The sequence below is a fragment of the Phalacrocorax carbo genome, chromosome 8, assembly GCF_963921805.1.
Source record: "Phalacrocorax carbo chromosome 8, bPhaCar2.1, whole genome shotgun sequence".
NCBI lineage: Eukaryota > Metazoa > Chordata > Aves > Suliformes > Phalacrocoracidae > Phalacrocorax > Phalacrocorax carbo.
In genome coordinates this window covers 21,748,554-21,761,034 of record NC_087520.1, presented here as the reverse complement: position 1 = coordinate 21,761,034, position 12,481 = coordinate 21,748,554, and the positions used below count along the sequence as shown (strand labels likewise).

The 12,481-nt window shown below is 40.3% G+C and overlaps 1 long non-coding RNA gene across 1 annotated transcript; it reads left to right on the top strand.

Moving 5' to 3' along the window:
- The first annotated feature begins 26 nt into the window (after positions 1 to 26).
- LOC135314738 (uncharacterized) lies at positions 27 to 10,568 on the top strand. Its single transcript, XR_010374216.1, has 3 exons — positions 27 to 5,187; positions 6,334 to 6,387; positions 10,100 to 10,568. It is a non-coding gene; the product is annotated as an uncharacterized LOC135314738 (long non-coding RNA).
- Positions 10,569 to 12,481: the final 1,913 nt, after the last annotated feature.

Below are 12,481 nucleotides of genomic sequence, written 5' to 3'. Positions count from 1 at the left end.
GGCGGGCGGGGTTCCGCTGCCGACATCTTGAGTGTGGCGTCGCGCCGGAGGCCGCCATGTCGGTGGTGGCCACAGCGTGACAGCGGCGGCCGGCCTCCCGCAGCCCGTCCCGCACAGCCCCGGCCCCCTTGGCCTCACCACACGTCGCGGCTGGCAAGACGCCCGTCCGCAGCCCGGTGACAGAATAGAGATCCCCGGCGAGCGATCCGTGCCCGCTGAGCTACGGGACATAAATTGGGTACGTTGAAGGAAGGAATTGAGAAAACCCTGAAAGGTCCGCGAGGCGGTCTGGCACAACGGCAGCAGCTACACGCGTGAGGCAGCGTGCCCCTGAGGTGGCGTGGATGACAACAGCTCGCTGGCCACAGCGAGCCTCTGAGGTCCCTTCGCACATGTAGGGACACTAAAGTAATTTAGAAAAATGATCCCTCAACCCACAGTTCTATATGAACAGAGAGGTAACAGCGATAATATCTCCAGAGGCTTTAGCCCAGCTAGTTGCCTTTGCAGCATTTTGTGGGTCTGTATTCAGGGTATCTTTTAATCATAGGATGGTTTGGGTTGGAAGGGAGTTTAGTCCAACCCCCCCTGCAGTGAGCAGGGACATCTCAACTAGATCAGGTTGCTCAGAGCCCCGTCCAACCTGACCTTGAATGTTTCCAGGGATGGGTCATCTACCACCTCTCTGGGCAACCTGTGCTGGAGTTTTACCACCCTCATTGTAAAAAATTTGTTACCTATGTCCAGTCTAAATCCATCCTTCTTTAGTTTAAAACCATTACCACTTGTCTCATCACAACAGGCCTTGCTAAAAAGATTGTCCCCATCTTTCCTATAGTCCCCTTTGAAGTATTGAAAGGCTACCATAAAGCGTCCCTACAGACTTCTCCAGACTGAACAACCCCAACCCTCCCAGCCTGTCCTTGGAGAGGTGCTCCAGCCCTTGGATCATTTTTGTGGCCCTCCTCTGGACCTTCTCCAACAGTTCCATGTCCTTCTTATGTTGTATAATCAGTGCATTTGGATTGATCCCAGTAGAAATCACAATTTACTAAACATCTTGAAGGCACATTTCATGCAAACCCCAAGGAACTGAGAAAAAAAAAGAGCAGGCTGTTTGCTTTTTGCAAAGACCAACATGCAAAGAGTCAGTTACTGGTTTAATGATCACCCCACAATAACCCACAATGCTCTGTTGTAAAATATGAAGTAAGACAATAAACTTCTAGTTTGACTTTACAGAATGAGCAGAGTGAGCCTCAGAAAAGCTATTCAGAAAACCCGCATGTACAGGATGCATTGAGACCATCTCTTTTGAAGGATCACAGAGCAAATGAGCATTCACATTTAGCCTCATGTTGCTCTTATTTACTCCAACTGCGAAATGGCTTCAGGAAGTGTTCCTATTTAGCTTTTCCTCTTGCATATTAGAAGCAATTTTCATGACTATAAAATAACTGCTCTGCCCAAGTCTTGTTTCTCTTCATGCCTCGGCTAACTTCTCACATCATCACTGCTACCTACAAAGACTGCAGGAACTTCTATCAGCTAATGCCTCATAAAAATCTACTTGCAGTCTGGCATGTTACATTCCTGTAAGGTTCTTTCAGTACTGAGGAGAAAAAGAAGGTAGGAGAAGGCAGCATACAGCAAGAAAAGAATGACCCAGTGACAGGAATGCATGCAGGACAGACTAGTTTAAGCCAGGTTCCTGAATCAGAGGAACTGGTTCCATTGGTGCTATTGCTGAACATAGAACAGTTGGGAACAGCTGTGCAAAACAGGGACAGACCATCTTCTTGTCAATCATTGTGGATTTTAGATGTGTCAACAGCAGCACCCAAAAATTTAGACCCCCAAAATATGGAGAAAGTAGGTAAGTGAGGCCTCCCTGCTCTGAAAAGGCAGAGAAAGGAAACAGTAGTTCATTCAATAGAAGGATTCAAGTCTAGCGATACTTGTTCCATCCCTCCCTCCCCAAAGGCAGGGGGGCACGCATTCGGTGGCAATAAGACTGCCAAAAGGCCACAAGAGAGACTAAATCAAATTAAGGAATTTGGGCAGGGCAGTTTGGTTTAACTGTCATTTAAACTTACATATAAACAGACTATATGAATTGTTAAGTGGTTACAAGATAGACAGCAGAAAGAAGACACACCTTTTTTTTTTTTCTTAAGAGAAGCCTAGTAACTTATCACATAGATCAGTTATACATAGATCTTTGAAAGTAGTTTCATGGTTCTATTTCTTTGTCTCCAATGCTATATATGAGCAAGTTTAGCCTTTTAGGCACTCAAGGATATCTAAACTAAAACCCAAAGCAAAACAATTAGAAACTAGAGATGCTGAGCCATCAATAAAAGTACTGTTCTGTTCTTGATCAAATTTGAAATGAAATAGCACACTGTATTACATGTAGTATTTTACTGAGTTTACAAAGTTAAGAGGCTATTTTTTCTTAAACTAATATTGGAGCATTAGCTTTGCTTCCTTTTCTGCAGGGTTTTGAAGCCTCTCATTTATAGCTGGTGGAAGCTATTTGGTCATACATACAAGTTTATATTTTAAGAAGGTCTCATAACTTAATTCTGTAACACAAGTATTATTAAATCAAAAAGGAGATACCTGAGGGAATTAACACATTCCTTTATACTTTAAAGAAAAAGTCTACAACCCACAGACTCTCAATATTTACCAGTCTCCAAAAGAGATGTTTAAAAACTTTAATATTCTGAGACAATGAACACATAGAGAGCATTCCCAACCAATGACAAAGTTAGGCGCTAACTACATATGAAGTGGCTAGCAAAACCTCATCAACATTTCAAAACTTAAAGCTTCTAAGGGAACAACTTATTAAATACCCATCTAGCTCCAAACAGAAACTTCAAGCTGAGAAAAATTACTGTAACACCTCATTAACAATTTATGCATCACTTTCCTTGTCCCTGCTCCTACCCCATCAATATAGTTCTTAGGAGAAAGGGGGGAGGAAAAAAAAAAAAATCTTATAGCATACCCTAACCACAAACACACCACCATTTTCTTCCAAGACTAGTCTTTCTCTCCATATTTATAAGAAATTGGTACCTCATGTGTCTCACCTGCATCACTGAGTCAGCGGCTAGTATTTTGCTCCTCTCTCCACAGCTGATACTGGTAAAAGTGAATCAAAGGGATTCTGGCATACAGGGTTCTATCTACATGTCAGTAGTGTCTTCACCAAGGTATAAATATCTATCCTCACATTTTTGTGCCTTCTATACATAGAAATTTTCTTTTTTAACAATGTTAAACTTTGAAAGAATTACTTCTATTTTCTGATATGCACATGTACCTCTTCACCCTGAAAAAGCTCAAGAACGTTTTATAAAAACTTTGGGATTACCATAGCACTGATATGGTAAAAATATTTCCTTCTGTTGCTAATACTTGCTGTTGTCTGCCAGTTTTATTGGAATGCTACCATACTGTCTGTATTCATACCTGGATGTTACAAGTCATATCTGCACTGGCCATGTGTTTGGCCATAACACATAGTTTAAATATAGAGGATTCTGGGACTACATGTCTTTTCCCTTTAAGGAAGGTGGTCTCAGCTTGGACAATTACATACCTGTTTGCAATAGTACAAAGTTACCGGATCCATAGTGCTCTTGGCAGTCATGAAGGTTTACGAAGTCATGAAATCACTTCTCACTAATTCTTTAATTAGAGAAGAGTTTATGGAAAAGAATGATGCATGCATTTGTAAAACAGATTTGCTGCTGTGAGCTTGAAGTAAGTTTATTCACAGGAGAAAATGCTTTTCTAGTGGCACTTGGACCCTTCTGAATTATATTTATTTACAGTTTCATAAATGGGAAGTCCATCTGCTGCCAAGGTGTTTTGGTTTCACAGAGTGGAACTGTCTTATCTTCCCAGACTACAAGCTACTCAGGGCTGCCTTCAGTTGACCTGGCTGATGGAGGCTGTTGTGATTTCCTCCAGCGAGAACAAGAGTTCAGCTGCCCAGTGACCCCATTCAGAACAGCCATGTTTGCTTTGGTTGCTTGAAAACATGGAGGCATTGCTTAGAAATTCATATAAACTACTGGCTATTTAATTTCATACAAGTGACAAGGGATATCAGTTTCTGTCAGTTTGTGGGAGATTACAGGCAGCCCTTTGTGGAAGAGTGTGCTGGTGGCATTGAGAGGTGCAGTCTGCTGACAATCACCACATGCACCTCTCCTTTAAGAGGGTGCCGAATCTGCTAAAACAACAGGCCTAAGAGTCTGTGCTGGATGTCAGAATGCAAAAATAAAACAGCTTCCATAATTGCAATGAATTCTTAGTAAGGTATATAACAAAAAAATCAAATAGTGTAGCATCTCAGTGTCTGCACTCTTGCCTCAGGCAGGCATGGGGTGAAAGGCAATAGGCACAGGGGTGATGTTCTGTGATTTCATAGATTTACAAAAGGATTCAAGGAAACTGTGTCTTCCTTTGAGCTTCTGATTTTTTTTTCCTGCTCAGACACCCTCTATAAGACTTGGACTCAGAAGGGAACTATAGATAAATGTATATTTGGAGTTGGGAGGTGGAAAGAAATTTGCAGCCTTCTGCTTCAGGGTAGGTAGGGTTAGGACTGGGGTAGGGAACTGAGGGCCTTCAGAGCTGGAATTAAACTGGGGTCCTGCTCATTGTGGGAGAGAGGTAAGGGCTGGGGCCGGGATGAGCTACAATGCAACGCTTGTTGGGAACCGGGAGGGAACTCCCTTGTTTTGTCATTCCCCTGTTTGGAAGGGTGTGAGTCCTTCTCTGTCAAAATCCTCAAGCCCTCCTGTAAAGTCTCACTGAAGTGCAGTCTATGGAAGTAACAGCAGATTCAGTCCTTGCAATGATGGGCTTGTCCACTGCCAGGGTGGAAACCAGCCACGAGAGTGGATACAGCAGCAGGAACAAATGTGTCCTTCTTTTGTTATGCTCTGTGTCATGTGAAATCATCTTCCTTTCAGCACACTCAGAAAGGGTAGAGGTATGCTGGTGGGAGGCCAGCAGCTGCAGATGTGCTATGCTTCTCCCAGGAGATGGCACCTCAGTGGCATGGATGGAAAACAGCCATCCCCCTGCCCCTCTACCTTCAGTTGCTGCTTCTGGGAGGTCTGAAAGAACATGGTCATAGCTTGGCCAAATTAGCATAAGGTTTGTGTGTCACACTTCTTTGCAAAGAGGGGCTGCTATTCTTTGAGGAATTAACCTTTGGGAATGAGATACTAGAGCTGTCATGCTTGTAGCTAATGCTTTCTCATTTCCTGTTATACCTGAGAATTTCTAGGCCTAACAAGGGGAAAGCTTCATAATTAGTGATCCCTGTGACCATCTTGTGCTGGAATTTTAGAGTCCAATTAAGAAGGGAAAGAAAATTTTTTAGATCTTTCCAGTTTTTCAGATTTTAAATGTGTATCTCTCTGTGTTTGCTTGTGCCTCAATAGTTTAACACACCTTATGTCCCACAGAATTGGAAAAATAGCCCTTTATGGATAGTTGATAAGTTAATTCACATGTAACTCACAGTGTACGTAACTTGCTTACAAAGCTTTGCATTATTAGAAATTGTCCAAACTGTCAAAGAATTTATGTTCTGTAATGTAAAAGTTGACAATCATGATACATGCTTATGAGTTATCCAAGGACAGATGGATGCACAGTTTGGATTACTATTTGAATTTGATCATGCCTCCTTCTGAGTGATTCCTGAGGAAGATCGTTACTGCCTCAGTTTCCCAGTTTCTCAAGGAACTGAATCCCAGAACCCAACTGTTTTCAGACTTTAGCTGTTTTGATCACAGTCTTTTATTCTCTGCAAAACAGAGAGGAAATTTTGCTTCTTAATGGTTTTTGCAAGGAAATCTGTAATATATGAAACTGAGGAACAGGGTAAAAAAGAGCCAAAATTTGTATATGGATTTGTTCAGGCATTAGTCCAAGCAACAAAGGTCATCAGGGTGTACCTAGGAGAAGTAAGGATGGTAAAATTGAATAATGTTCTCTGAAGAATATCAGAGTTCATTTCATTTCAATTCACTTTAGTATTAGTCAAATGTCTTACATTGATGGTTGCTTCAGCTGAATTGGAGGGAAAAAAGTGAGACAATGATTAGAGTTGTCATAGTGATAGATGAAGTATGAAAGCCTAAACAGAACAGAAGAAAACTAGAGATAATGAGCTCCATGCCACAGAGAATGGTTGGAATCGCCTTTTTGGGAAAAATTCCTAGGCAAGACTGTCAGTCTCACATTTCTTGACAATCATCATGAATTTTTGTTTTGTTTTATTTTTCATGACAGATACATATTTTTCTCCATGTGGCTTGTTAAACCCAGGAGAGGACCCTTTCTCTTGTAAGTGAATATGTAAAATCCTATAAACATTTTTTCATTAAAAATATATGTCTTTCCTCAGACACCAGTTTCTTTTCCTGCTTCTTTATCAGTACACTCTGTGTGTGTTGGTTGTTGCACATTACTGAAATACATAGCTTTGGTACTCTGATGTTCTGCACTGTAATTTTTAAAGCTTTGGGGAGAGAGGGCAATATATCTGTTTAAACAGAGCAGGTGGGAACCTGCATGTTTTGTGCAAAGATAATGGGACAGCATTCCAATCTCCTTTACTGTTAACGGTGTCAAATCTGGTAGGAAAAATTATTTTTTTCTATCTTTTTCTAAGTTTTCAATGCTAATGTGATCAGAGTTAATTTAGCACCATATCCTGATTGTTCAACCATTCTCTTAGCTCAAGACTTGCTTTTTTTCCTCTCCCATCTATTTTTTTCATATTGGAGCTGGCTGAAGGATGTTCCAAAGCCAGATATTGCCATGAAAATACAAATTCAATAAACGCGTAAACTTTTAAGATGCCTTCTTGACACATGTCTGAAATAAAGAGTGCTAAGTGTTGGCAACTTCATTTATATTTTGGTGGTGACTTTTTTTTTTTACCAGTTGTATTTGCAGCCACAAGTTACAGAGTCTTCTAGAGTAAGATCTTATGACCTTAAGATCAAATAGTTGAAAACATCTTCTGCTTACATTCTCTAAGTTGTGACACTGAGGGCCTGTTTTTTTCCAAATACTTAGTATTATTAGAAGATTCAAAACACCAAATAACTGTAGTAGCTGGAAACACTCAACAAGCATGAGATAACATTTGAGCTATTTAGTGCAAACAGCCTGAGCGCTATCACACTGGTTTTAGAGCAGGGTTAGAATGCAGGTCACCAGGCTGACCAAGACACCATAATGAAGCCAGTCGAATGTGAATTATATTCCATTATACCTCACTAGTCAGTCACTTGGTATTCTTCAATCCAGAGACATGGGATTCTGGTCTGATCTAAAGAATGATTTATGTAATAGTAACTGTAGAGCATGGCTGGCAATTTTTCATGTTGCCCTTGATGTCTTTGAGATGGTAATTGCTAGTGTAGGAGTCAGGAGACCTGGATGTTCGTTCCAGCTCACACATACATCTCTGATATATAAGAGGTTTTGATTGAAGTGGCTACATTCCTCCTCAACAGTGTGCTTTCCAGGTCAATCTCTGAGTTCTTAGGGGCAGGGTCCATCTCTTATACGGAGCACATAGAGGACCTAGCACCAGTACTTTTCATCTGCTGCACTTAACATGCTTCAACAATGACAGTAACAACAATATCAGAAAATACAGTGCAGGCTTTCTGGACAAGTAATGTAGCTTTGTAAGGCACTGGCATTTTCTTCTTCAGGAGTCCAACCCATCTGATTTTCAGGCCTGTATTTCATTACTTCTTGTCACAGACGTAAAAAACAAAATGTCATAAGACCCTACAGTGAAAGCTCTTCATTCTCCTCCACTTATAACTAGATTCATCGATTATATGTGAGTAGCTTTTCAGTGCTGAGTTTTGAAAACTCTGATCCTCAATGAGTGCAAGGAGATCTGTTCTATTTTTCAATTCAATGCCAATATCTGGCTAGCTCTATTTTATTTTCTAACAAACAGGATCTGAGCATGTTTCATCAGCTCACTCAAGCTACATACATTTTTCCTTCCCCATATTTCTATGTCATTGCTCCATCACACAAACCTGACTGTCCAGCTTGTCCGGCTGCTTCAGCATTTTCTTCAGATGTCATTGACAGCAATTTGCAAATCATGTTCTTTGCTCTGGTATGTGGCAGAAGCTGGAATGCTTCTCAGCATTATCTGCAGCTATGGGCCAGCACATGGTGCTAGCAGGAGCTGATAAAATGCACAAGCGCTCCATGTTGGAGAGTATTGCTTTTCGGCTGTTCACGTCGACTGTTTCATGTCAGAAGTTATCAGAAAGGAATTAGAGTCCCAGGGGTCTGTGGAAGATGATGATGTCTGTGGTGGACTATTTTAGACCTCTAACTTACAGGGCTCTGAATCACCCTGTGGATGTGCATTGGCTGCATGGGAAACCTAGTATCTTAGGTTGTGCCACAAACACTGTCAGTTAAATATCTCAATATACTAAAGCAGATGGTGTGAATATCCACTTAGGCTATAACAAGCCAAGCTAGAAAGCAGAAAATGTTCCCAAATTGTCTGCTGGGTTTTCTGACATCATGATGGAACGTCAAATCTTTGTTTTCTCATTTGGATCATTGTCAGCCAAGACACATCCAGGGTAAATTTAACTGTTTTGAGAATCTTTTTAGGTTGATTGTCCAGACGCACAAGCCTTTGAGCTATGGGAAACTTACAATATTACCTTGCTCATCTGCATTCCTACTGCCTAATTGCTGAGACCTGGTTTCTAGATAAACAGAATTCATGATAGTGATGGTTTTAGTCTGTATCCTAGGATAGACAGAAGAATGTTCTGCTAACATCTTCCATTAATCCCTCTCATTCAATACTACTCTTTTAACAGGAAACAAGTCTAGTTGATGAGCAGTAACATTTCATACTGGCAGATTTTTTGCTGCCACTGATTTAAGTTGAATTTCAGTACCAGCCTACATTCTCATGTAGTCAGAGTCACCTGACTAGCCTCTTTCACCAGTCCATGCTCACAGCCCTTAAGTCTTGCTGGTCTTGTGCCAGAGGTCATGAGCACTTGTGGCTCTAACCAACAGTTTCTTATTACCTTAGCACAGACTTACAATTTATCTTTTTACCAGCAACATATCTAATTAATGCTGGAGGTACTAATGTGAGCAGTCTAGCTAAAGAAAGAAAAAATGCACAGAAAGTACCTGATCTGGTAGTCTGGTGACAACAGAGGATTTTTATTGCATTGCTTTTCTAGTCAAATGACTTACCTGCCACTTAAAGACATGGCAACTTTACTAGACTCGTGAAGATTTTTAGAAAATATTTCAGTAGTATCTAATGTCCCTATCTTTGGCCAGATAAAAATGAAAAAAACCCTCTAATGTCAGTTTACATCAGTATTCTCATAATATATGCCACCATTCTAGTATTGTCCATCATTTATTCACGGAAGTTCACACTGGGTTGAAAGAGACTGGGAAGATAACCATATAAACTCCTTTAAAAATCCACATGAGTTTGTGTTAGAATTACAAGATTTTCCAGCCTCTTTATTTCATAGAGAAGATAAAATCCTTTATTAGTGATTCAGTCAGCCTGCAGGATTCTTGAGTACACGGCTTAGCTGAATATGTGGACTCCACTAAGCAGTCATGGGAAAAGAAAGAAGGCAGGATGGTCAATGTATGTTTTACTACATTTTTTTTTTCAGCTAACAGATGTATCCTTAGGAATCAGCAAAGATTATATTGCTCTGGTTTGTGCACTAAAGTAAGCCTGAGGACATAACGAGAAGGAATGGACAAGTACTCTCCAGCTTCCTCATTTAAAGTCTTCCCTGAGCTTTTTTCTCCTGAAGGTTTCCTCCCATTTTTTCCTAAGATTTGTAGTATTTGTTACATTTCACCTTAAGCTTCCCTTGTTATGATAATGTATTTTACCTTCCATAAAAAATAATCCTCTTTGACTTAAATTCCATTGCTTCTCAGCATTTGATATATTAATCTCTGGTATCCTCTATCTACCTTCTGTCTTCCCTTTCCCTTTTAGGTGTCAGAATGCAGGCTAATGGAGAGGAAGAGATGAACAAAATTCAAGAGATTTTATGGGATGTTAAACTCTAGTCAATATGTGTTGATCTCTGGTAGATTCCTGTTGTCATGTTAAAACACTGTCCATTGGTTCTGCTTGACATTCACCCATCTTCCCATAGTACTGTCACTGCCACCATCTGAAAATGCTTGAACATGCCAAATTTCTTAATCTGTGATTTGTTACATCCGTTCTTCACTAATGTAGAAGGAAGGTCTGCTTTCCAAAGCAACCATGAGTGTAGCTTACATATGAAAATGTGTCATTCTGATAACTTGCTTCAGTCTTATGAAAAAATTATTTTAAACATACCCATGAGAACAGTTCATAGCAAGGTAAACTTCCCACAATCAGAAAATATTAATGATGGAGGGACTAAATAAAGAAATATATGTGATAGAAACCTGCTTACTGTCTGGAGGCTCTCTTTTTTAACTATGAAATTAACATTTGGTTTCATGGAAATGGCCTTTATTAACTAAGCCTTTGTTAACAACGTGCAAAGATGAAGAATGTCACTGTGATTTGCTTTGCCATCTTTTCTGGAATAACATTGATAAGCTGGCATTGTAGGGAACCACAGCTTGTTCATAATGAACTGTGCTTTTTGTTTCATGAAGAACATGGCCTGTGAAGATGAGCCCCTCCATCACTTCCCCCCACCCACACCACACATAAAGTTTGATTCTACTGAAAGGAATACAGCAAGCAGAAACACAGTCTGGGAGGTACCATGAAGAGAGTGACCACACTCCTCACTCTAGGAGCTTTGTGTTCCTCGCATATTTGTGTGATCCGCCATTCAGAGCAGTAGTCTGTCCTTTGACACATGAAGATGCTAATTAATCCTGACTTTAGTTACAAAGAGAAGGGGGCTGTGGTCTATGCAGAAACTCTTCATCCATCTTCTTTAGTCTCAGTGTTTAGGTCTGCAGTTTTATCCTGGCACTTGGCTAAGACTGCTGTTCTAAACTGATAGCCTCAACAGAACATCAAAGTGAGTATTTTCTGCTTATGCATTGCCTAGAAAATAACATGCCCATTGTGTCCTTTCTGAAAGATGAGAGTTAAAGCCAAGGTTACAGGTAGGCTCCCATCAGTTTCAGTGGCCTTTGAATGATCTGGAGAGTTGAGAGGGTTTTTGATATACTAAGAGCACCCCTGTCCATTAGAAAGGAGTCTGAAGCCTCCCACAGTGGCAAATAAGCCCCACTCCATCCCAGAAACAGTCCTCAGGTTCCTGTCTGCTACCCATGGTTTCATGGCACACATCAGTGTCTGGGAATAGCATATAATAATGTTAAGAAATCCATCTGGCCAAGATTTACATAACATTCAGTAGCTACTGCTATTTTGTATACCCTTGACTGACTACTCAAGTGTAAATGACATAAACTAGCTTAATAATGAAGATAATAAGGATGTAAGAGCGGAACAGAAATTTCTTCAGGTCTGAAAACAGCCAATTTATCAGAAGTGAACAGAGTCATTAATGGTCACATTTAAATGACAGGATTTAACAGAGACACTGCTATGAAGCTTGTACACTCTTACCGTTTACCAGATTTGTTTCATTTGAAGAAAAAAAAAGAGCCAGATTATAGGGTAAATTCCAGTAACATGAGGCCATCTAGAGCATATTATCCACGTTACAACTTTTGTCTTCTGGGCTTTGGTTTTTTTGCCTCTGGCCCTAGTTCCTGCTCTGTGATTATTTTCTGTAACTTGAGAAATATCTCATTTGTGAATAATAGATGCAATAAACTTATTCGCTAGAAAGGTCACCATGGACAAAAAAAAGTGTCAACGTCTATTTTAATAGTCATGCAAACTAAGTAGCTAAACAACACACATCAATTAGATTTGTACAAAGTTACAAGAAAAACGAGCATTTAAAGTTTAGCTACAAAACTGGAAGAGTCCAAGCACTGCCTAGGAAAGCTGAAGCCTTTGAAAAGAAACATCTGCAAAAGTTTCTGGTTAAATGAAAAGAAAACACTTCAACAAGGGCAGCAGAGGCAATGCCTGCGCTGACTGACTTGTGTCTGCTAAAATCAGGTGGCATTGCCAGAAGATTTGAACATTAACCATGGAGACAAATATACGATGAAGGGCTCATGTGAAAATGAGAATATGGGAATGCTCCTGAGAATCCTGAGGAAACATTTTGCAGGGAGGACAGAAGTGTCAATCCCAACACTCAGAGGCAGAGAGAAGCAACAAATGAGAAAGCGCAACTGAAAAGCCTACTTTGTGCTTTGTTCACCATCATCAGAACAGGCAGGATGAATGAAATTAAATTAAGAGATTGTGATAAGGCAGTGTAAAGCTGTTCTCGGC